Raw genomic sequence first — 24,607 nt, forward strand, 5'->3', positions numbered from 1 at the left:
ATCTGAATCAATGAAAAAAATATATGTTATAATCTTATAATATCTAAGTTTTTGCTATATCAATTCACAGTAACGATTCACATATACGTTAACGTATTTATAATGGTTTTGCAACGGAAAATAAACCTTTTTTCAACTAGTAGCTAAAAACATAGCTGTGATTAAAGATATGTTAGAATCAAGTAACGATAACCTACAAATGATAGTTAGTATAATGTTTACGTTATAAAGAAACACTGCTGTCACCTTGTTTTAATAAGTATAACATAAAAAACATGTTCATGCTCTTGTTGCAACACAGTTGTGTTAAATGGTATCAAAACTAGTTATGGGTTGCTACTATTGAAGTCAAATAAACTTATTTTCAACTAGTGGCTAGAAGCATTGTTGTGATTAAAGATATGTTTGGATTAAGTAACGATAGCTTATAAATTATATTTAATACAATATGACACAAAGATGTTATGATTGGATACCTAAATAACTATTTCGTAACTAGTTATGTTATGATGAAACATTGCTGGCACCATGTTTAAACCAGTATAACATAAAAAACATATTCGTGCTTTTGTTGCAACATAGTTTGGACTTTGTCGTATCAGAACTAGTTGCGGATTGCTACTTGGGTAATTACACTTGCTACCCTCCCTCACCTATAGAAATGTTCCCTAAACCATCTCTGAAATGCGAGTAGTACCTGTGCCAAGTTTGGTGGCAATCCGTTCAGTAGTTCCGAAGTTATGGCGTTACAAACATACAAACTTACATCCATTTTTATATATATAGATAACGTTAATAGATACCACAGTGCGATCTGCCAAATCCTTCCTCCAACGAAATGAACAGAATCGGATGTGTGTAAAATTTTCTATATTTCGACGTTACCTTGCAAGCCCATGAAGAAAAAATGTCCAGATTTTCAATTAGTGCCAAAGATTCGCCAGGCTGCGCGACAACTGGAGTAACTTAGAAGTGAAATCCCGATCTGAAATGGTCGTTTGTTTATGTTTACATGCTTGAATCCCGGCGCGCCACACTTAATTTCGTGAGAAAATTACCAACACAATCAAAACTGTCTTATCACGCCACCAGTGTATTTTACGTCGTGTTCAAAACTGGATTCAAACAAACGGTTTGACAGCAGTTAGGGTGGAAACTGGGTTAGGTTTGGCATCAAGCGAAAATGACATTAATTTCATTGCTCAACTAGGTTTTACACGAACATGACATAACTTCACAAAATGAACAGAATGAACTATTTTTGACAGCCACCGTGTGTTTGTTAACAGTTTAAAAGTTCATCAGAGGTTCATCATTTGAATTTGAAAATTGCAAGTCGGCTCACCGACGACACGACTAGACACTCCGAAGAAAAAATAACAATAATATATCAGCATGTGTTGCCAATTTCAACATTTTTATAAGTGACTAGCTAAATTACCCGGCGTTGCTCGGAAATGTTTCGTGAAGGGAAGGCCGAAAAAAATTCTCGAAGTTGTCTTGCTTAGTAAAATACTCTTCTAGTGAAACATAACTGACGACAACTCGATTGAACAATACTCCGTTCATGTTCAGATTGCGAATGATCAGTGTCCCATCTCAGATCTCACAATAATCATAATTTTCATGGTATTCTCGAAAACCTGGGTCAGTTTTATATTTGAACCCTTTTGTTAGAAACATTTAAAACACCTTTCTCTCTACAAATACCTTCTTAGTAACCTCCGAGTTTCATATGTATATGTGCTTGTAACGTACTTCCGTACTTCCTCATCACAATCGGTTTACAATACCTTTGGCTTCCATGGATATAATCACTTGCTACTCCCTCCTCTTTATAAAAATTTTATGACATGACATGAATTGTTCAAAATTTTCCATTTTATAACGAAAGGTTGTTTAACATCATAAATACATTCGTACTATAGAATAACATTTTTATATAATTTATTTGACCAAGGTTTTAACCATTTTGGTCGTTCATCGGAGAGGAAAACCTATAGAATAATTATTCAGATAATACAAATGTTGTTGTAATCCTATTTCCATCACCTTGAGTCGACAGTTTTCCAAATTTACATAATAAAATGTAAATTGATTGTATTATTTCGTCAATTCAGGTCAATGTTGAGAATACTTATTCCCCCTCCCTTTGAATATTTTTGTGAGCCTCATTTAGTTGCTAGAAAAATGCTATACTCGTAAAGAAGTACCAATTTTTCGTAAAACCCGATCAATTTTCCCTTCCACTTTCCATGTTCGGGACACTTACTCCATTCTTTCACCCTCTAAATAACCTTATAATCTAATTTTATTCAACTTACTTTTTGTCAGTGAACTTACTACAGATCTCCTTCATGATTACCCTGAGTAGTGTAGAAAGCATCTTTGCTTTTCAAAAAATATCGATTCCCACCTTTGGTACATGTGCCAAACTTGGTGGCGATTCGTTTAGTTGTTTTGTAGTTATGCTGAGACTTGAATACACTCACGTTCATAGGCAGACAAAGACTATTTTCCCTTAGTTCTTTGAATTCCCCGGCAAAATGGATTTTGTAATTATTTTTAAAAAAAATACGACCTTGAAATTCTTGCCACTCTCGTGTTTTATACAAAATGGGAGATTAAAATTTATTTTCAAAAACCCCTCCTTCTAGTCTAAATGTCGATTCTCTTCAAATTTCGTCATTGACCCTCTCCCCCCATGTTAAGGACAATTCCTACACACTTTCCCCCTGAAAATGTTCTAATGATCATTTCTGAAGAGCTTCTTTGTGCCAAATTTGAAAGCAATCCGTTCAGTAGTTCCGGAGTTGCGCCGTTACAAACTTTACATCTCCTTTTTAGAGGCACTTACTACATCCTCTCCCCACATAATATCCTAATAATCTTATCTAAGTTGTGCAAAAAGTGTCTTCCAAAAGTACCGATTCTCGTCAAATTAGATAATATTTTTAATGACCCCTTTTGTTAAGGACACTTCCCACGCTCCCTCCCCCCATGGAAATATTCTTATAACCATCTCTGAAGAGCAAGAAGTACATGTACCAGGTTTGATAGCAATCCGTTAAGTAGTTTTAAAGTTATGCCATTACAAACATTACACCCCCTTTTTAAAGGCATCTGCTGCATCCATCCCTCATTAAATTATATCTACGATATGCAAAATGTTTCTAAGATCAACAAAAAATATCGGTTTTCATAAAGTCTCATGAATTTTTTCATTACCCCTCCTTGGTTATGACACTTGCTACGCTCTCTCCCCCCATAAAAATACGCTTATGACCATCTCTGAAGAGCAAGAAGTACATGTGCCAAGTTTGATAGCAATCCGTTCAGTGATTCCGAAGTTATGCCATTACAAACATTACACCCCCCTTTTTAAAGGTACTTGCTACATCCACCCCTCATATAATCATATCTAATATATGCAGAATGTTTCTATGGTCTTAAAAAAGGATCGATTCTCGTCAAATTAGACAAATTTTTTCATGACCCCCTCCTGTTAGGAACACTTACTACGCTCCCTCCCTCATTGAAATACCCTTAGGACCATCTCAGAAAAGCATAAAGTATCTGTGCCAAGTTTGGTGGCAATCCGTTCAGTAGTTTCGGAATTATGCCGTTTTAAACATTACACCCCCCTATTTAAAGGCACTTGCTACATCCACCCCCCATATAGTCATATCTAAGGTATGCAAAATGGTTCTACGGTCTTCAAAACGTATCGATTCTTGTCAAGTTATATGAATTTTTATATGACCCCCCCTTTTTTATGACACTTGCTACGCTCCCTCCCATATAAATATACTGACTAAACCATCTCTGAAATACAAGAAGTACCTGTGCCAAGTTTGGTGGCAATCCGTTCAGTAGTTCCGAAGTTATGGCGTTACAAACATACAAACTTACATCCATTTTTATATATAGATATACAAGACAGTGCGCTGATGTGAAGAGCAAGTGTTCAGTGTGAATGGCAAGAATAAAAATTCAAGGTGTAAAATAGGTGCTAACAGGTGTTGTCTTCCGTTTTCTACCTGTGGTTTTGTTTACATGCGGGGCGCAAATTTCGCTGACATCCGTGTCAGTGGATAACGTAACGGGATGGTTCGTGTATTGTTTATTGTGCTAACGTCCGTCGTTTAAGAATCTCGCTTTCGTCATGCCCGCGTAAGAGTGGGCTTATCGCAACAAAAGAAGGAGAGGAAAAAAATCGGTGCACACCAGAAACGTTTTGTTTTTCCTGCTGACCGTCGGCGCTGGTGGACGCGACACCGTGGATAAGGTATTTAAAGATATTCTGCTGAGATTCAAGCTCTGGCCTTGACAGTGATAAGATTAGATTTTCTCCGTGGTAGGCATAGACTCGATGAAGAATGTTTGGACCACGACAGTGCAGTTTATTTGAAAGTCAATATCTTATTATTAGTCTCGTGTACTATTCCTAATTTAAACACGGAATCCGACAAGCATAAGACGAAATTGTTTAGAAGAATGAGGAAAATTAGCAGGTTTAAAATCTGTATAAAATGTTCAAAACGACGTATGTAACAATGAGAGATTCTCTTTGTTTACTTTCTCTTTTGATTATTACGGCACTCTTAGCAATCCTTCTCTCCAATTATTTACCGATAATAATAACTAAAGCTATCATCTTTTAATCTACTCCGAGAAATTACCGAAAAAAGCAGGAATATTTCGCAATAATCGAAAGAGAAAGTAAACAAAGAGAATCTCTCAATGTCAATACGTCGTTTTGAACATTTTATACAGAAATTGAAAATTTTCTCCGGATTTTAGACCCTCAAATGGCAAAGCTACTGTTAAAATTGATAAATTCTGGGAATATGTCATTTCATTGGATGTATGCTGTCCGACCTCGCTTCTTGTCGAATCTATCCACTATCTTCCACTAGATCAGGCAAACAAGTAGGTTATAGATTTGTCTACAAAAGGCCACCACTTCCGACGGCAGTCCAACTTGAAGCTAGTTGTTATAATTCAAGTCCCAAAAGTGTGACAGCGAGGTGGGACAGCACACTTGTTAACTCGATGTGCTTAAGGCACATTTGACTAAATGGACAATTTAACTGCATACTCGATCCGAATGAAATGGAAAAATGATACGAAAAGAACCTGAAAAGAAAATCATACGTGTCATTCGGGAAGTGTTTTCCGTAGTATCCGCTGATGATTCAGACACCGAAACGAGTGCTTGAAAAATCCAAAAAATAATTATGGCACGATATCGTGTTGCATAGCGATTACCGTAAAACAAATAAAGGTGACACTTTTGACACTAGGCGACAGACAGTTATTTCCGCCAAAATATGTACGAAGTAAGTGCATCAAGCCGTCTTTGCTAGATCGTCGTTAAATTGAATTTATTTCTGTTTAGTCCAGGCGCATTATCATTGCAAGACCAGAGGTTATTTAGAAATTCCATCAGCAGAACCGAATATCAATCGGTTTCAATATTCATCACTTTCATTGCCCACGGTATGATCACGAAGTCTGCCTTCTGTGAAGGGGCTGTACCAGGAAAACCTTGGGTTTAGGTTAGTTCTGCTACCTCCAGAGCCAAACAAATAAGGAAGTCATACACTTTATCCCTCGAGTACTGTTGATAATATTCTGCTATTTAATCTAAACCAAATGGCTGCTTACGTTGAAGCAAGATGAACTACTCTGCTCTAACGGGTCGAAGGCGAAACGTTGTACAGGTCTATGAATCCGGAGTTTGACTACGGAATTGTCTACGAAAACCTAGTTCTGATAAAAACGGAACTATTCGGCATAGGTAGTGAAAGTAGTAAGAATGTTCTCGCGGATCTACAGTTGAATACATAATCCATACTTTTGAACTAGTAACAAGCTTAAAGAATTGTATTTTAGAACAAACTCGAGAAAAAAAGAACCCGATTTCAGTGTTCCAGTGGGCAACGTAGCCTACTAGTTATCGAATTCATATTATCTGGTTACTACAACCTTTTTCAGGATAACAGAAGAACGTTTTGCGTTTCAAGAACTCTACCCTGGAAACATTCTGAACATTTTCCGTTTAGGGTTTTTTTCAATTTTTTTTCGAATTAACTACAAATCCTTCCAAATCAAAAATTCATAGAACAATTGGCATCAAAACAATTTTTTTGATTTCGATCATCTCATAATTTTCTCTATGTCTCAAAGTCGATATTTCTGTAATATTTTTAGATAACTGATCTCAACGATCGACGATCTTCGGTATGCAAGAGTAATTTTAGTAATCATAATGATAATAATAATAATAATAATAATAATAATACTAATAAGAAGATTAATCTTAATTAATTAATGAATCTGTATATATGGCAACCCTGTTTCGCATGGCATATTTTTACACGACCCCATACTAGTATGAAGAAAAAGTGCCTTGAATTGTCACAATCAACAAGATCTGCAATTAGATCTGAGATGGTTCTCGTGTGTCTTGTTTCGGCAACAGTTGCTCAGAAAATGGTAGGAACGCAACAAAATTCAACTAGTTCTTTAAGATGATCTTTAGCCTTATGAAAAGCGCTTTGAATTGTCTGAAAAGCACTGAAAAATGCTTTGAATGGGCCTTGCTGGACTTTTTGGCAGCCTTTCCACTGGTTTTCGGTGCCATCGTGCTGACGGTGTCTCGTGCGTTCAGAGTAGCTGCTTTAACTTAAATGAAGCTATTTCTCACATCACATTTCATTTTATACCTGCTACTGGCAGCGGTGTACGGACAGCCCCTTTGCCAAAATTCCTTTTCCTGTTCGCAGAACGGGAAACAGTGAGACAACAGGTCTTCGATGTTGCTCTCGTGTGTGTCTTGTTTCGGGAACAGTTGCTCAGCAAATGGTAGGAAAAATGATCCACTCAACTTTTATATGGATGCTCTTGTATAGATGCAGACATCTCGCGTTCTGATTGGCTGGTGCTGTCATGGGTTAAATCAAACAGGTTTTTCAATAGTGTGCTATTAAAAATCTTCAATAAATCCTTCCACAGATCACTGAGCTATGAGCTTTCAAAATACGAGAAAGGCAAACGCGCCTTATTATCCTCTTTGATACTCGTTTATACCAAACATTTCAGAAAAGTTTAATTTTAAATTATTTGAGATTGTGTCACACAACTGAAAATTTTATCATTAAATTGTGATCATATTTCCGATGGCATGTAGCAAGAATTATGTTGATTCATTAGATACAACAGGAGATATTCACGATCAAAAACTTATCACTCTCTCAGAGGGTAAATTTTGAAAAAACGCCCCATAGTAAAGTAAGTCGAATTCACGACAAAAATGCTGCCGGACAGTGGGGCTTGGGTACCGATTGATATAATCTATCCTGTTACAGGTTAATCAATAGCTGTACTAGAAATTGCATCTAGAATGCAATTCAAATTGTTTTATCTACTCTGTTTATGCCATTTGGCTGCTGTAAATATTGTTTTAATTTGTATGGAGTCGCATGGTAGTTTGTTGTTTCTGTGAAAATTATTTTTTAAAAATGTTCTTGAAACTTCAACTTAAGTATGACATATTTCATATGATTTTAACGAATAATTTAGAAAGTGGAACGAACATGAATTTAGCGAGGTGACTATCTCCGATGATTTTTGCGAATAGGTGAATAATTTGTTGCCAATTAGTTGCAAATTAATTACGGTGACTTGGAATTTGTTACTAAATTTACGGGTTGATGTTTCCGAGTACGTCGCTAAGTTTATGTGAAGTTAGTTTGACTACAAATCGAAACTCAGTTAATAATTTGTTGCTAATTAGTTACCGATGATTTTGAGTTTGTTGCAAGTCGTTCTACCTGTCTCTTTAAAAACGTTAATAGAATTGCTGAAATATTTTAAAATTTCATAACAACCGTAACTAATTAGTAACTAATTAGCAACAAATTATTCAAAAATTTGCTTTCTCATCGAAGATAGGTGCTTCGCTAAGTTCATGTTCATGAAAGATGACCTTCTGCGGATTTATTTCATGCGCCGTTCCAATGAAAAGCATTTTCAATGGAACTCTGTTAATTCTTTGAATTCGATGGAAATGTTTAATGACATTGATCAACATCTTTAATCACTAACACCAACAAACTAAACGGTCCTTTTCAGGGCATCAAAAATTCTCAAGAAATTATTTTCGAAAGCTGTTGCCTAAATTTTCAAAACAAAAATATACATTAATTTTGACAATAGTTGTGTAGTCCTACGTCAACAGTTCAAACAACCAAACACTTGAACTTTTTCCGATGAAATTCGACTAAAGTTGTTCGCAAAAAATCCCGGAAGCACGCCGTTCATCGAGTTCTTGTTATTGAAACAAGGGTTCAATTGAAAACTGTCAAACACCGAATCACATCGCTGGATTAATTTTAACACCTCTCTCTCTCTTCGCCTTCCAGATGCCGTACAGCAACGGGGCCGCGCTGCGCTTCCTGCTGCCGAACCCCTTGCGCGGTCACCACCAGGATTGTAATCTCACGCGGCATTCGACGAATTCTTCGGCCGCCGATTCGGTGTACCTCGACGAAGCCGAAGATCAGCTCGGTTCCATCGTTCCGCTGGCGTACCGACCGACGATCATCGATCCGATACCGTCGTCAGGCAACGGGTGCCGGAACGGGTGGAATGGTACCGCTGCCGGAAATGATGGAACAACGGTCGTCGGAAATGGAATAGGGTAAGTAGTCGTAGTTTAGGAATTGTTCGTTTGTTTGTTTGTTGCTTTCGGCTTTTCCGAAGGAAACACCTCAACCGAAAGTGTAGTTGGATATTGTAGGTTATTTTTATTGAACAACCTTGACGGTCACACGAAATTGTTGAGCTGTGGCCAAGACTGGTTTTCTATTTTCGGAAACGGTTTGCTATTATGAACGGATTTTCGTTTGAGGGTGCCAATACAAACTTTAAAAATAGTCGACGGTCGGAAATAGTTTCGGCTTTCAAACCCCAGAAAAAAAGTACTTACTACATCGTAGGTTGACTAGATCAGTTATCGCGGGTTGATCATTGCCCCGACTCGGTCACTGATGTTAGTCTATCGGAAAATGTCGTTGACAAAGCCGAGATCATTTGCAACGTTAATCACTGTATCGCCGTCAAATCAACGCAGAAGATGAAAAGGTTCAAACCGATGTGACACTGTCAATGTCCTCTCTCTCTCTGGCTTCCTCTTCTTCTAGCTCTCATTCTATCTCTGTGTCGTGATCTATTCTATTAACATCGACGCGACGGGCCGCCACACTAGCAATGTGCAAAAGAAGAAGAAGAAAAAAGTGTGCGCCAATTCCGAAAATAACATTCCGCGTTCAGCAGTAAGTTTTCTGGTTTCTCTGCCTGATGATGATCGAAACTTTCGCCTGTGGTTTGAAATAAAGAGTGCACTCGATAAAAATGGTACATCGGAAATGTGTACAGGCTATAATCGGGTTAGCACATGTGAAATCTGTATCCAAAACGAATTCATATTGCTACTCCATATTTGAAAAAAAAACTTGATTTGGAGACAATTTCTACCGAAATTTTAACCCTTCAACTGCCATATTGACCGAGCTAGGGTGGTTCTCTTGATTTTTATTATGTTTGATTTAGAAAAAAACCGCTTCACCGAAAAAATTGAAAAAAATCAGGGATATTTTTTGACATTGACTGGTATTGTTTCTTGCATTAAAACATTTTGAAACACATTTCTTCACATTTCCGATTTTTGCACAACTCTGTTTTTTAGTAATAAAAAAATAGTTTTTTAACGCGTTCAAGTGCTTTGGTTTCATTTTTTACCTCGATATACGAGTTTTCTTCAAAAAAAGTTCTACAAGAAGGAAACACATGGCGCATGAAAAATAGAACTAAGCACCATGCGTTTTCTACGAATAGAGCTTTAATGGAAACGCATGGTTGATTGTTAATGTTTGTTTTAAGAAAACAAAAACTCAATTATTATGGTCTTCTAAATTTTAAAAAGGTATGAGACCGTAGCACTTCAACGCGTTCATCACCTAAATATCCAAAATGGTACCGCAGTCGTAAAAGAAAAAAAAAGATGTTTCAAAGTATTTTCAATGCACGGAATATATCTTCGAAAAATTTGAACAAAAATGTCAACCCGACAATGTTTTAGGCATTTTTTCTCTAATTTTTTTTCTTCAAGTTTTCCGGAGAAACGGTTTTATTGAAAATCAAACATAATAAAAATCAATAGAATTAACCTAGCTCGGTCAATACGGCTGCCAAAAGTTTGAAAATATGGGAAAAATTGTCTCCAGTCCAAGCTCTTTCAAATGTGGAATAACAATATGAGAGCTTTCTTTGGGATCAGGATTTCACATGCGTTTATCCGACTATAGCCCTTTCAGTCTTGCCTCTTGATTTACGTAGTTCCGTATGCAAACACGTAAGTAAGACTTTGTCACACCAATCTAATTTACATACTACATTTTGCCTGCCGCGTAAAGATATGTGAGATTTTAACGGGCTCTATGGTCGGTATATTTTCTAACTCATTGTTGCAACAGTCGAAGGCTGAATCGTGATTGCACTTCTCATCCCTGAATTTGACATTTGAAAATTACTTAAACTCACTTCAAAAATGTTACATGTAATAGAATTTTGAAATTTTTTCACTTGATAGGTAGTAGAAATATTAATACACTGAAGTCTATTTTAGGCGGGGGATACGTACCGTATAGGAAAAATAGCGTAACTTCGGACGCCCGCTTTAAAAAAATCTCATAAAATCGCGGAACTGCGAAAATCAGCGCAGTAAAAAACGTAACTTTAAAATTCCGCGTGGAAAAAAAACCGCGTAAATTCGGTAATTCGCGCAAAAAAACCCTAATTTCGGAAATCCGCGTAAAACAAAACTGCGTCACTTCGGAAATCCGCGTAGTTTCGGAACAATGCGGACATCCTCGTAAGAAAACCGCAAAAAAGCCGCGTAACTACGGGAATCCGCGTTAAAAAAACCTTGTGAATCAGCGTAAAAAAACATCATAACTTCGGAAATCCGCGTATAAAAACAGAGTAACTATGGAAATCCGCGTAGAAAATCTGATTTCTAATTTCTAAAATCTACGTAGAAAAAAACACGTTACTTCGGAAATCCGTGTAAGCTCAGAAATCCGAGTAAAAATCCGAGTAAAAATCTGAGTGAAAAACACTGTGCGTAAAAAACCGCCAAATTTCGGAAATCTACGTAGAAAAGGAACCGTCTCACTTCGGAAATCCGTGTAACTACAGATCCGCGATGAAAAAAACATAAAAAACACGGGTTACTTCGGAAATCCACACAAAAATCCGTGTAAAAAACAAAGTAACTTTTGAAATCCGCGTAAAAACAGGCGAAAAAAAAACCGCGTGACTTCGGAAATCTCCGTAAAAAAGCGCCTAATTTCAGAAATCCGCATAAAACTAAACTGCGTAACTTCGGAAATCCGTGTAAGCTCGGAAATCCGTGTAAAAAAGTAACTTCGGAAATTCGTGCAACTTCGGAAATCCGCGGTAAAAAACGTAAGAAAACACGCGTCACTTCGGAAATTCACGTAATACTCCTTGTTTGAAACAAAGTAACTTCGGAAATCCGCGTAAAATACCGGTGAAAAAAAAACGTATAACTACGGAAATCCGCTTAGAAAATCGTCTTATTTCGGAATTCTACGTAGAAAAAAAACGCGTTACTTCGGAAATCCATGTGTAAGCTCGGAAATCCGCGTAAAAATCCGAGTGGAAAATACTGCGCAACTTCGAAAATCGGCGTGAATATCAGAAATCCGCATAGAACTAAACTGCGTAACTTCGAAAATCTGCGTAAAATAAACGCGTGGTCTCGGAAATCCGTGTAAAAAAAGGAACTTCGGAAATTCGTACAACTTCAGAATTCCGCGGTAGAAAAACGTAGGAAAACACGCGTTACTTCGGACATCCGCGTGAAACTCCTTGTATGAAACAAGTAACTTCTGAAATCCTCATAAAAACCGGTGAAAAAAACGTATAATTTCGGAAATCCGCGTTAAAAATCAGAGTAACTTCAGTAATCCGCGTAGGAAAACCGCGTAACCTCGGAAATCTCCGTAAAAACCCCATAACTTCTGAAATCCGAGTAACTTCGGAAATCCGTGTAAGAAACCGCTAATTTTAGAAATTACCTAAGTTACTTTTTTTACAAAACTGCGTAACTTCGAAAGCTTGCGTAAATTAAACGCGTAACTTTCGGAAATCCGCGTATGCTCGGAAATCCGTGTAAAAATTCGTGTAAAAAAAAGTAACTTAGGAAAATCGTGCAACTTCGGAAATCCGCAATGAAAAAAATCGCCTAATTTTGGAAGTTCACGTAGAAAAAACTGCCTGCTATTATTTCGGAAATCCGCGAAAAAAACGCTTTATTTCAGAAATCCATGTAAAAAAAAACAAAGTAATTTCGGAAATTTGCGTGAAAAACGCGTGACTTTGGAAATCCTTTGGAGTTCATAACTAGATTTTAGAGCAATTTTTGGAGAAGCATAAATAACTGCTAGAGTTAGAGTTTTTCGAGTAATTTTTGGAATAGTTTTTGAGCTGTTTCGAACTAAAAGCTTCGGATATCAGAGTTAAAAAATTGCACAATTTCGGAAATCCGTGTGAAAATCGTATAAGTTAGAAAATCCTTGTAAGAAAACCGCGTAACATCGGAAATTACGCGTAAAAAGCGTAACTAACTTTAGTCTGATCACTATTGATAATAATATTGAATTAAGTATAAGAAAAATGTGTTATTCGGATGATTGTAATCTTTTGGTGCAAAAGATGAGGATGTTTTATGCCTGTTGGAGAGGAAGTTTGACAGAATCTATCTCCAGTGTGCTTTTCCCTGCTGCTAAATAAAAAAGCAAATAAACAAGTAACTTCGGAAATCCACGTAAACAAAGTCGCGTAGCTTCAGAAAACTATCGGAAATCCGCGTTGAAAAAATCCATGTAAAAAATGCGTAAAAAACTTCAAAACATCGGAAGTAAAAACAATCCGCGTAACTTCGGAAATCCATGTAAGAAAACCCGAAAAAACCGTGTAATTTCGGAAATCTGCGTTGAAAACAAACCGCCTAACTTTGGGAATCCGCGTAAAAACCGCATTATTTCAGAAATCCATGTAAAAAAACGTGTTTAATCCACCTAGCAGTGAGATGATACCTATTTTTATCAATCCGAATGTGTTTTTTGCATGAATATTCTTCGGTGTTTAAGTTTTCATGACATTATTTTAATGACCCTCGTTTTAAGCGACAATTTGAGATTTTAATCACTCATTACTCTGTAATGTCGAAACTGCAAATCGGATCGAATTTGAATCTAGAAGTGTGATAATCGATTAAACATGCCATGATATGTAAGTTCCACTCTAGAGTTTACGGTAATTTAAGGTACTTCCAGAGCCGGTATTCAGGAACCAGCAAAACCCAAACCGATTCGTATGGCCATATGACGAATAAATTACAACAGTTTTGAGTTCAACTTTAAAGCTTTTCGGGATTGTCATCTTCTATATCGGTTTGAATTTTAAAAATTCATCATCATGTAATTCGAGAACCGGAAGTCATAATTGGATAAAATAATTAATTTTTGTATATAAGTTTGTTTTAATTAAAATTTTTGTTTCTGAAATTTGATTAGGCTTTTTTTGAGAAAACGATTGAGCTTTGAGAAACGATTTTATACTGGAACCGGAATTCTAAAAGCGGTATGGCCGAAGTCAAATAAATTCACCTGAGTAGCTGTACACTTTACATTTGTTTCAAAACATTTGAAAATCAGTTAAGACATCTTTGAGAGATCATAGCACGAATTAAATTTTTAGGTGCCTTCTGATCGACAACTGAATACCACTAAAACTGAAAAAAGTTAATTTTTTTATCGACTATCCAAATCTGCTAACCCGATAAACCTGATTAAATTATGTGGAATAGACATTTTTATACAATCCCCGAAACCGGAAGTTGGATCTGACTGAAAAGCAAGATGTTTTATAGAACTTTGAAACTTTTCATTTGAATCTTAGATGATTCTTAGATTTCATTTGCATCTTAGATCGGTTCAGCCATCTTCAAGAAAAATGAGTTACACAATTTTGATTTCGTTTCACATATCATCCTGTAGTTCCGAAACCAGAGGTCGGAACCAAACATAATGCAGGAACTTTGTTTGGGAGCATACGACTTTTCGTGTGAATCTGAATTTGTAGAAAAGAAATTTTCCGAGAAAATTAATTGAAGTTATTTGTCACACACGCATTTGCTGATCTCGACGAACTGATTCGAATGGTATATGGATGTTATGTTGTTCCAGCATTTATTGCTGTAAGTAGTTTAAAACAAAATAATTAAAAAAAATTCTGCCATCATCTGGTTTATATATGTCATATTCGAACGATTATGTTGCCAAAAACGAGCCGTGCCAAAATCGGTCCGAGGCTAAATGTCATGAAAAAGAATGCTGTACACAATCCTTTTGGTTCTTAGAAACAATTGTATGTAACAGTATAAAAAATCGTGTTTTCCGTTGCTCCCAAGCATTTCTTTGTCATACAGCGCTCAAAACTCCTACTGCTGGAATAGGGGGAAAAGTCGCTTACAGAAAAATTTCGATATCTCCGTTAAAAATGGACGGATTTTAACAATCTATGGCTTGTTGGATAGGTATTACCGTGCGGAATCTAAGTCTGAAAACATATTCTGTTTTCAAGGTCAATTGTGACAGATACTGTCAAAAAACTGAAAATTTTGACATAAAACTTTGTATAACTCAAAAAGTAAACATCCGATCTCAAAACCATTCAATAGCGTTTTGGGTGACGGGGAGACCTTTCATTTGCGACTAGTTTGATGAAAATCGGTCCAGCCATCTCTGAGATCTCGACCTCTTAGTTGACAACACACATACGGACACACACACATACACACACACACACACAGACATTTGCTCAGTTCGTCGAGCTGAATCGATTGGTATATGTCATTCGGCCCTCCGGGCCTCGGAAAAATTTTCGAAAGTTTCAGCGAATTCTATACCTATTTTTTATATATATAAAAATAGGTAAAACAGAGTAACTTTGGAAATTTCGCGTAAAAAGCATAACTAACTTTAGTCTGATTACTATTAATAACAATATTGAATTAGATATAAGAAAAATATGTCATTAGTAAACTGCGTAACTTCTAAAATCCACGTAAAAAAAACGCGTTGCTTTGGAAATCCGCGTTGAAAAAAAAACGCCTTACTTCGGAAATCCGCGTAAAAAAAACCGCATAACTGAAGGAATTCGTGTAGAAAAAAGAGTAACTTCGGAAATTTGCCTAAAAGAAACTTACGTCAAAGCCGACTTCCGTCAAATTCCTGGGTAAGTGCATTTTCGTTACCAAGTGTACTACATGGAATGAAAATTCCCGGGTCTTTGACAGAAAAGACGTTAAAAGTTTCGAACCATTTATATTTTTTGTTGAGAACAAGTCTCTAGATGGCCCAATACCGAAATTCATGACAATCTTTCGTCGAATGTTGAGGTCATTGCAAAAAAACGGAAGCCTATTTTGAAGACCATAATAAATCTTTTTTTTTGAAAGGACATCAAAATGTTGGAGGACCGATGGGTCAAGTGTATCGCTTTAGATAGAGATTATACTGAAGCATAAAAAAGTTTTCACAGTAAAAATCGACTTTTTCTTTGTCAGACTCGGAACTTCTCATTCCATGTAGTAAGTTCTATGTTCCGGAAGATGTGCGAAAGAAATTTTCGAAGTTCACAAAAAAAAATCCGGATCTGGCAGACGATTTGCGGATGTTTTGGAATAAGCGAACCCTTTAATTACTTCTGGAACAGTCAACGGTGCGGTTTACAATAAAGTAAGGGTGTGTTATGTCACAGACAAAACTGGATGTCGTGAATACAAATATAACTGAAACGCTTTCTTCTAACTTTCGAATATCAATTAGTTGATCACTTGTATTAATTGTGCCAGCTTTCTCCTTCTTCCAGGGGTGGAAATAAGCAATTTTTTTTTATTCACAGTAAATAAAAATAGTCAGTATTATCTTTTCATATTGTCCATCGTCTAACAGAAGGCCTCCAAATCTTTGGTGGGACAAAGAGTGCTCAGATGCTAAACACGCGAAACAAAATGCTTTGAAGACTTTTTTAAAACGAGAAGAAGGAACTCCTCACAATTTTGAAAAATTCTTGACTTCGGAAACCAAATACAAGAGCATACTTTGGGCCAGGAAATGTAGCTATTGGAGACATTTTGTCGAAGGTTTGTCAAGAGAAACCTCAATGAGCACTTTTTGGCATACGGCCAGACGAATGAGGAATCGTAACGTAGGAAATAAGAGTGAGGAATACTCGAACCGATGGATATTTGATTTAGCGAGGAAAGTTTGTCCAGATTCTGTTCCTACGCATAGCATCATTAGGGAGTCTTCTCCAAATTATTGTTTTCTTTTCAATTATGGAATTATCCGTAGCAATCATGTCTTGTAACAATAACGCTCCTGGGTTGGACAGAATTAATCTTTTCATATCACATATTTATTGTAGACATTATAATGAATTTTGAAATGAATGATTTTTGATAAGACAAATTTTCGTTTTACTTAGAATTTAAAAAGGTTTTCAATTTCATTTCCCACACATTTAAAACATAATCACAATTTTCGTTTTGTTACCCAATTGTTTAATTCACGGTGTTCGGTTTTTTGTTTCACAATCGGAAATATTGATTCACATTTTCATGCGCAAAATGGGCTTATTTCCACCTCTGCCTTCTTCACTACTAGAATTTGAAACGATACACCTGAGCTGAGTCGGTGCTATGCATTTTATATAGCAAATCAGCAGAAAGTTCGTAAAACAGTATACGGTATAGTATAGTGAAGTAATATTTCGCATAGTTAATGGTTCTAAAAAAAAAACGATTCGAAGAATTCAGGAATTAGGGACTTAGGGCCTGAGTTCAAGAACTAAAATCAGAAGTCAGATCAGGCTCAGAATTCAATTGCAATTTAGTTTTTGAACTACTAACTTTCGAAACTGAATTCAGTTCTAACATGCAGGTTCTGAATTCTAAACTTGTATTCTGGAACTATGTTCCTGAAACATTATTTTTTGGACTAAATTCTCCTCCCGACGACCGAAGTCCAAATGAAAGCACGACCTGAGCGTTTCACGCTTTATACTTGGTTTGTTCTTACTGATGTTGGTAAGAGAACCTCACCTCGACATCCAGTTCCGCCTGGAGCACTAGAAGAAATGAACGATTTTCAATCAAACTTTACTTTTTACACTCGTCCAGTAGATAATCGGAACTGACTAATTTAAAACCGTCGTCCGGGTGCGAAAAAGGCAAGCAAGCATGATGAATTTTTCTCATTATTTCCAAAAGTTTTACGATAACTTTGCTTTTCAGATCTTTATGGTTATCTCACGCGTGGTCGCAAATTTCGTGAAAATATTTCCGATAGCTTGTAGAAAAAATTATGTTGTTGAGTTAAGTACATCAAGAAATATTCATAGAGTTCTGGTAAATTTTGAAAAGACGCCCCATACTAAAGTAAGTCGTATTTACGACAAAAGTGCCTTAAGAAGCGTCTTTCATAAGATAATACCAAGGTTTAACTCCGCGGTGGTCTGATTTGGCATTCTGCCACTAAGCTCGAAACCTTGTTGGAAACAACGGAGTCACACCAAATTCACCGGAATTTCATCTAATTGAAAAAAATTCTAGTCCGTTATGAATCGAATGAACTTCATGGAATCATGTAATTTTCTATTCCCTGAAAATAAAAAAAAAAAACCGTTGATCGGTTAAGTTTTGTCAAGTAAAAATGTGTGCCCCATTTTTATCGAATACACCCTTTAGGCCTATGGTGTGTGTATGTAAATTTCTACTTTTATTGAGGATACACAAACGTGCTGCCGTTTTCGTTACCGTCGTCGTCGTCGTTTTTATTGTGGACAGAAGACACCGTCACACAGAACAGGCGACATTCATCTGCACCGAGGGGTCCTTCCATTGGCCGTTTACAAAATCTGATGCCAAGGGGGTTTTGAATGATTCTTGAACAGTAGCTACTTTTTGATCAATGTAGTTGAGTTTCGTTTTTTAGTCTTGGAAAATCCATGAGCTGGCCCCCCGTCAACGTCTCCAGATTGATCTCCGTCCTCCCCCGTTGCTTCGATCGAGCGAAAAATGTTGTTCGGAACAAACCCAGAACCGCGGATTCGAGGAGGACAAAAAATCAGTCAGTCAGTTGATTCTTTTGCTACCGTCGAAATCGGTCGTGTGATTCGTAACCACCGTCGCCGCCTCAGCAGCCGCCGCCACCACGTAATGCGGTTTGTTTTTGTTTACAATTCCACACGCGAACCGATCGTGCTGGCCCCGTGCAGTCTCGAGTGGGCAAACCAGTGAACACGTGCTATAAAAAGTACAATCAAACAACGAGAAGAAAACGAAAAACCAGTTCTCCGATACGCAGGAAGTCCCGATTTGGGGCGAGTTTCGTCCCCGCGTGGACTGCGATATTTGACTAACGGCCAAAAGATTCCATGATTGTCGGAATATCAAGACGGACGACGATCACCGCGGCGCATTTGAAGTGATGGCCCCCGGGATCCGATGACCTTCCGGTCGTCGTCGTCGTCGATTGCAGCTGTCGATTTGTTTCCTCGCTTTTCCCCGTATTTTGTGGTGAACCGCCATCCAGTCCATCCGGTATCGGTCGCCGCCAGTCGAGAACTGTAACCTTCGTGGCGGCGACATTCGTTACTCGTTAATCAGTGCGGTGTTGCGGGAGCAAACAGAGAAAAAATAAATCCAAACCAGATGATCGTGCTAACTAAATGGAGTAGATTTTTTTATTGTTGTTACTGTTCTATGACAAAATCATTAAACCGTTCAGTGACGTGCAACTGCGGAACGTCGTCGTCGGGCTGGATTATTCGCTGTGCTGTGCTCGAATGCGCCCGAGCGATTCCGAATAATCCGACAGCACATGTGTTGTGTCGCGTCGCAAGAGGGGGGCCAGGTAAAAAGTGAGTGCGGAAAGTCCGCCCACGCGTTCCCATACAACCGAGTGCTGTGACGTTCGTTTTTTTTTAAATTAAAATCACTAACCGGTCGTTATTACTTCGGTGTACGGAACACCGGCTTTAGCCACGATTTAACCGAATCGAGTGCGACACACAAATACTACAGCCGAGAGACAAACTCGGGTCGAATTACAATCCACGGACACGGACGCGACACGATCGACGACGTCGGTGCGGAAGGATTTTCCACCCTGGTTGGGTCCGTGTTATTATTTATTTTTATAGCTTGTTTGTTTCGACGCGGAAAAGTTGGGAAATTGGTCGGGATCGTTGTATAATGCCAAAAATGATCTATCAACGAACGGCGAAACCAGTCAAACAGGACAGGATAAAGCGGTAAGATGTTCGACAAAATTTATTCAGATGTCTAAGAAAAATTATAGGAAAAGGCGGGTGGGTAATGTCAGAGACATAACCGGATGACGGGAATACGAATAAAACGGATTGTTCAAAAGTAAATTCACCTCGTATGCAAATGCGCAGTTGAACTTCGATTAAACATATTACTGGTCCAAGTCTAGAATGAGATATCCAGGAATTGGACCTAGTTCTATCATATTACAGAAATTGGTGACTCCTGACTTTGGTCTGGTTTCTGGTTAATGATCTGAAATGTGTAAGCACACACTAATGCCGCTTTATTGCAGCAAATAATCGCTAATTGGCATTTCAATCGCACTTGAGACTAAATTAAGGCCGACTTTGGCAAATTATACGGCTCTTCATAGATAATGCTTATTTATGACTGGTGTGCAATCTGAAAGCTGAATTCTGATCGATACAGGCTGAGATCCTGGTCGTGAACTTACCCAGGTAACCAGTATTCACTAATAATGGCATTAAAATAGCCTTTTATGAGCACCAAAAATGCTTATAGTTCTATATCTGCAATCTGAAAGCTCATCTGTTGTAAGATGAGCTTTCAGATTGCAGATATAGAGAGTTATAAGCATTTTTGGTGATCATAAAAGGCTATTTTAATGTCATTATTAGTGAATACTGGTTACCTGGGTAAGTTTACGACCAGGATCACAGCCTGGGTCAGTAATATGGTAAGTCAAAGCCTAGGTTCAGACCAAAAACACTTAATCAGAACCAGCAACTCGACTAGTAATATGGTAAGTACTGATTCAAGTCTAGATCCATGGATGGATTTTGGACCAGAACTTGCATCCTTGATCTAGGATTCTGCAAATGAATTCTGAACCTGGTTCTGGAACTAATCTCTTGCATTCGATTCTGAACCTGAATTCGGAATCTGAATCTTGAACTTGAATTCTGCACTAGAATTCCAGACCTAAATCCAGGAACTCAATTCGGGAACTGGAACTGAACTGTGGACTCGGATTCCGGAACTTAAATGTGGGCCTGAGTTCTAGTCTAAGCTTGAGTTTCAGCTTCAGTTCCCGAATCAGAATATAGAACCAGTTTCAAAGTACTATACCTGAATTCCGGAACTGAATTTGAACCTAAACTGCGTCCTAAAAGTGCATCCTGGACCAGAAACTCGAAACTGAGTTTTGAACCTGGTTTGTAGAACTTAGTTTTGAACCTGAGTTCCGAACCTAAATTCGGGAGCTGAGTTCGGGATTCAGAATTAAATTCGGAAACTGGAACTAAATTCTTGACCTGAATTTTTGAACTGAATTCTTTGTCTGGATTCTGGAACTAATCTCTTGCATAGGATTCTGAGTCTGGACTCGGAAATCAAATTTTGAATCTGAATTCTGGACCTGAATTCTAGACCTGAATACAGGAACTCAATTCGTGAGCTGAAACTGAACTGCGGACTCGGATTCCGGAGCCTAAATCTGGGCCTGAATTCTGGTTTGAGCTTGAGTTTTAGACTCAGAGTCTGGGTCCAGAGTTCACGAGCGGAACTCAGTTCCCGAATCCAAGCTCAGAATATAGGTTCAGTTTCAGAATTGAACCTAAATTTGTGAACTAACAGATCGGCTGAGAAGTTCGTATCGTTTCTATGAGAGGGCGCCACTAGAATTAAATCCATACTGTTTTCAGTTAGTACCAACCTTCAAAAGATACGTGTATAAATTTGACAGCTGTCTGATTATTAGTTTGTGAGATATTGCATTTTGAGTGAAGCTACTTTAGTTATTGTGAAAAAAAAATGGAAAAAAAGGAATTTCGTGTGTTGATGAAACACTACTTTTTGATGAAAAAAAAGTGCCGCCGATACCAAAAAATGGCTTGATGAGTGTTATCTAGACTCTGCACCGGGCGAAGCAACAATTCGTAAGTGGTTTGCAAAATTTCGTACTGGTCATATGAGCACCGAAGATGATGAACGCAGTGGACGTCCAAAAGAGGCTGTTACCGATGAAAACGTGAAAAAAAATCCACAAAATGATTTTCAATGACCGTAAAGTGAAGTTGATCGAGATAGCTGACACCCTAAAGATATCAAAGGAACGTGTTGGACATATTATTCACGAATATTTGGATATGAGAAAGCTTTGTGCAAAATGGGTGCCGCGTGAGCTCACAATCGATCAAAAACAGCAACGAATTGATGATTCTGAGCAGTGTTTGGAGCTGTTGTATCGAAATAAAACCGATTTTTTTCGTCGATATATAACAATGGACGAAACATGGCTCCATCACTTCACTCCGGAGTCCAATCGACAGTCAGCTGAGTGGACTGCACGCGATGAACCGAACCCAAAGCGTGGAAAGACTCAACAATCGGCCGGTAAGGTTATGGCGTCTGTATTTTGGGATTCGCATGGTATAATTTTCATTGACTACCTTGAAAAGGGAAAAACCATCAACAGTGACTATTATATAGCGTTATTAGAGCGTTAGAAGGACGAAATTTAAAAAAAACGGCCTCATTTGAAGATGAAAAAAGTTTTGTTTCATCAAGACAATGCACCGTGTCACAAGTCGATGAAAACCATGCTGAAATTGAACGAATTGGGCTTCGAATTGCTCCCTCATCCACCGTGTTCTCCAGATTTGGCCCCCAGTGACTTTTTCCTGTTCTCAGAGCTCAAGAGAATGCTCGCTGGTAAAAAATTTAGAAGCAATGAAGAGGTAATCGCTGAAACTGAGGCCTATTTTGAGGCAAAGGACAAATCGTACTACAAAAATGGTATCGAAAACTTGGAAGATCGCTATAATCGCTGTATCGCCTCTGATGGCAATTATGTTGAATAATAAAAACGAATTTTGGCAAAAATCCCCTAAATGACCAAACCTGCATCGGCTAGAAATAGTCGAAAACACGTTTTCGTTCGGCACGTCAGAAAAGACATTGCACTTCGTTGCAAAACAAAAAGTGTTCTGTAAGTAGCAGAAACTTTACGTCTGCTTAGCGGTTCAAATTGAACTGCCGAGTTTAGCACTAAGCAGTTCAATTTGAACTGCTCTGCACTGATGAGTTAAAGACGAAACGTAAAAATAATAAAACCGGTTATGTGCCCTAGCACAAAATTTGGCTAACCCCTAAATGAAAAAAATGTGTGTTTCTATTAAACGATACGAACTTTTCAGCCGAACTGTTAAACAGTTCAACTTGAACCGCTAAGCAGACTTAAAATTAATGCTATTTGCAAAACACTTATTAATTGGCACCGAAGTGTCATGTCTTCGCTGACGTGCCGAACGAAAACGTTATTTTCGGCTAACTGCACTGTTTTCTAACGTATTGCTCCGAAGTATTTTTTTATAATTTTTTTCATAAAGCCTCCGAAGCATTATTAAAAGTTGTGCTGCTCAGAATAATTGAAATAAAAATATTCAATACTTTCAAAAGGTAGCCTTCTTCTGCCTGGTGTATTTTTTTGCTATGAAAATCATTTATTCTACTTCAACGTTTCGATGGAATATTCTGTCTTCATCAGGGTTGTAGAGTTTTTATCATTCTGTCTCAACGTGCTTCGCAGCAGAATTTTAACGTTGAAGTACCATTGGAAGGCTAGTACTACGATTTTTTTTAACACAGGTCGGGGCTCGAACATACGACAACTGACTTGGAAGACATTGAGCCGTCAACCCGAATGGTAAGGTGTTCAAGTTTCAATTCTAATTATGAGGAATAGTTCTGTCGGGAACTATTATTTTAGAAACTGCATTAATCTAACAGTTTTTTGTCTGGATCCCTTTGTACGCTCCACTGAAAGTACATGATAAAATCATTGTCAGTTTCTTCTGTCTCGGTTGGAAATTCTAAAACAATAATCAGCAGCAGAAGTGGACGCTTAGCTATGAAAGCATTTTGATATATGTTACTTCAGTAAATATCAAGTTGTTCGTTTCGCACTCTGTTACAGTTGCAAAATAAATTGAATGAATAGATCACAAGTGGAAAAACTGGAGCTGTTTCCAAGAAAAAAAAATCACTCACCATCGCTAGGTTTGCGATTTCATCAAAAACCAGCTGACGTTTTGCTGCCACGTAAATCATCTTGTCCAAAAAAAAACTGCTTTTCTACTGTTCTGTTATTACACAAACCAATCAACCAGGACCCGGGGCTTTCGGCTAATGCTGGCGGCCAAATTGGAGGTCATCAATTCATCGCTACTACGGGGACCGCGCCAACCGGAAGAAAGCTGCCCGCCAATTCGACAATAAATCACCGCAGCTTTTTTCGCATCATCTAATCTCACCCGCAAACCTCCGGAGAGACCCTCTGAACTTCCACAACGGGACACGCTGTTGTGACTGGTTCGAAACAACACTCTTGCGCCGAGTTTTTATCATTCTTGTCCTGCAAACCGTGTTCCATTACATCGTTTAATCCGGTTTAGGTAAGATTGATGGGTAGGTAGGATGACTTTGAAGTTCACGACAAAGTTTATGGCTGAAGGTGGTTCGCCGCGGAGACGACATCCCCAACGAAGCTTGTTCCGTTATCGTACCCGTGCTGGAGTAAAAGTATCCTTCTTTTAACCAACTTACCTTCGCGGATGATCCCCGGATGGAGCCACGGGAGGATGTGTAAAGAAACGAACAAAAATTTGTCTATGAATTATTGATGAAGCAGCAGTCAACTCGTCTTCGTCTAGCTGGGTCGTTTTTGTCTGCTTTCCACCAACACCAGCAACCTTCGAACACTTGGGTCACAACCTCACTGTTGCTCTCAGTTGGTTGGCTTCGCAGCAGAAAGCAGTAAAAAATAATCGCCAACTAGAACTGATACTTGCAAGCAGGAGCAACATATGAAGCACCACTTGGAGGAAAGATTGCTTCCGAAGGTGTACCTCCCTTCGGTTGAAATTAGCATCAGATTTCTTACAGTATTCCGCTCCCGCTCCAGTCGTACGAATCCACTTGAAATGTTGGCACCGTTTTGAGTCGGGGTGAAATTGGAGGGTTGGAGAAAACGGATTCTGTCTCCCCACGGAAAGTAGTCGACACGTATGAATAAATGCATTAATTCAAACTCTAATAGCTTCTACTAATTTGTAAGCACTTAATGCTCTATCCAACAGATGGGAAGAGTCG

At 38.1% G+C, this 24,607-nt stretch overlaps 2 protein-coding genes across 2 annotated transcripts in view; both read left to right on the forward strand.

Moving 5' to 3' along the window:
• Window positions 1–8,566, forward strand: part of LOC131426091 (protein MAK16 homolog) — a 41,805-nt gene extending 33,239 nt beyond the window's left edge. The window contains exon 4 of the mRNA XM_058588533.1: window positions 8,430–8,566. The gene's annotated coding sequence lies outside the window, so the exon portion shown is untranslated. The remainder of the gene's footprint in view (window positions 1–8,429) is intronic.
• A 9,771-nt stretch (window positions 8,567–18,337) lies between these two features.
• The window catches only part of LOC131426090 (diacylglycerol kinase zeta), a 473,898-nt gene continuing 467,628 nt past the window's right edge, over window positions 18,338–24,607 (forward strand). The window contains exon 1 of the mRNA XM_058588529.1: window positions 18,338–19,476. The gene's annotated coding sequence lies outside the window, so the exon portion shown is untranslated. The remainder of the gene's footprint in view (window positions 19,477–24,607) is intronic.

Source organism: Malaya genurostris, chromosome 1, assembly GCF_030247185.1.
Source record: "Malaya genurostris strain Urasoe2022 chromosome 1, Malgen_1.1, whole genome shotgun sequence".
In the NCBI taxonomy this organism is placed as follows: Eukaryota; Metazoa; Arthropoda; class Insecta; order Diptera; family Culicidae; genus Malaya; species Malaya genurostris.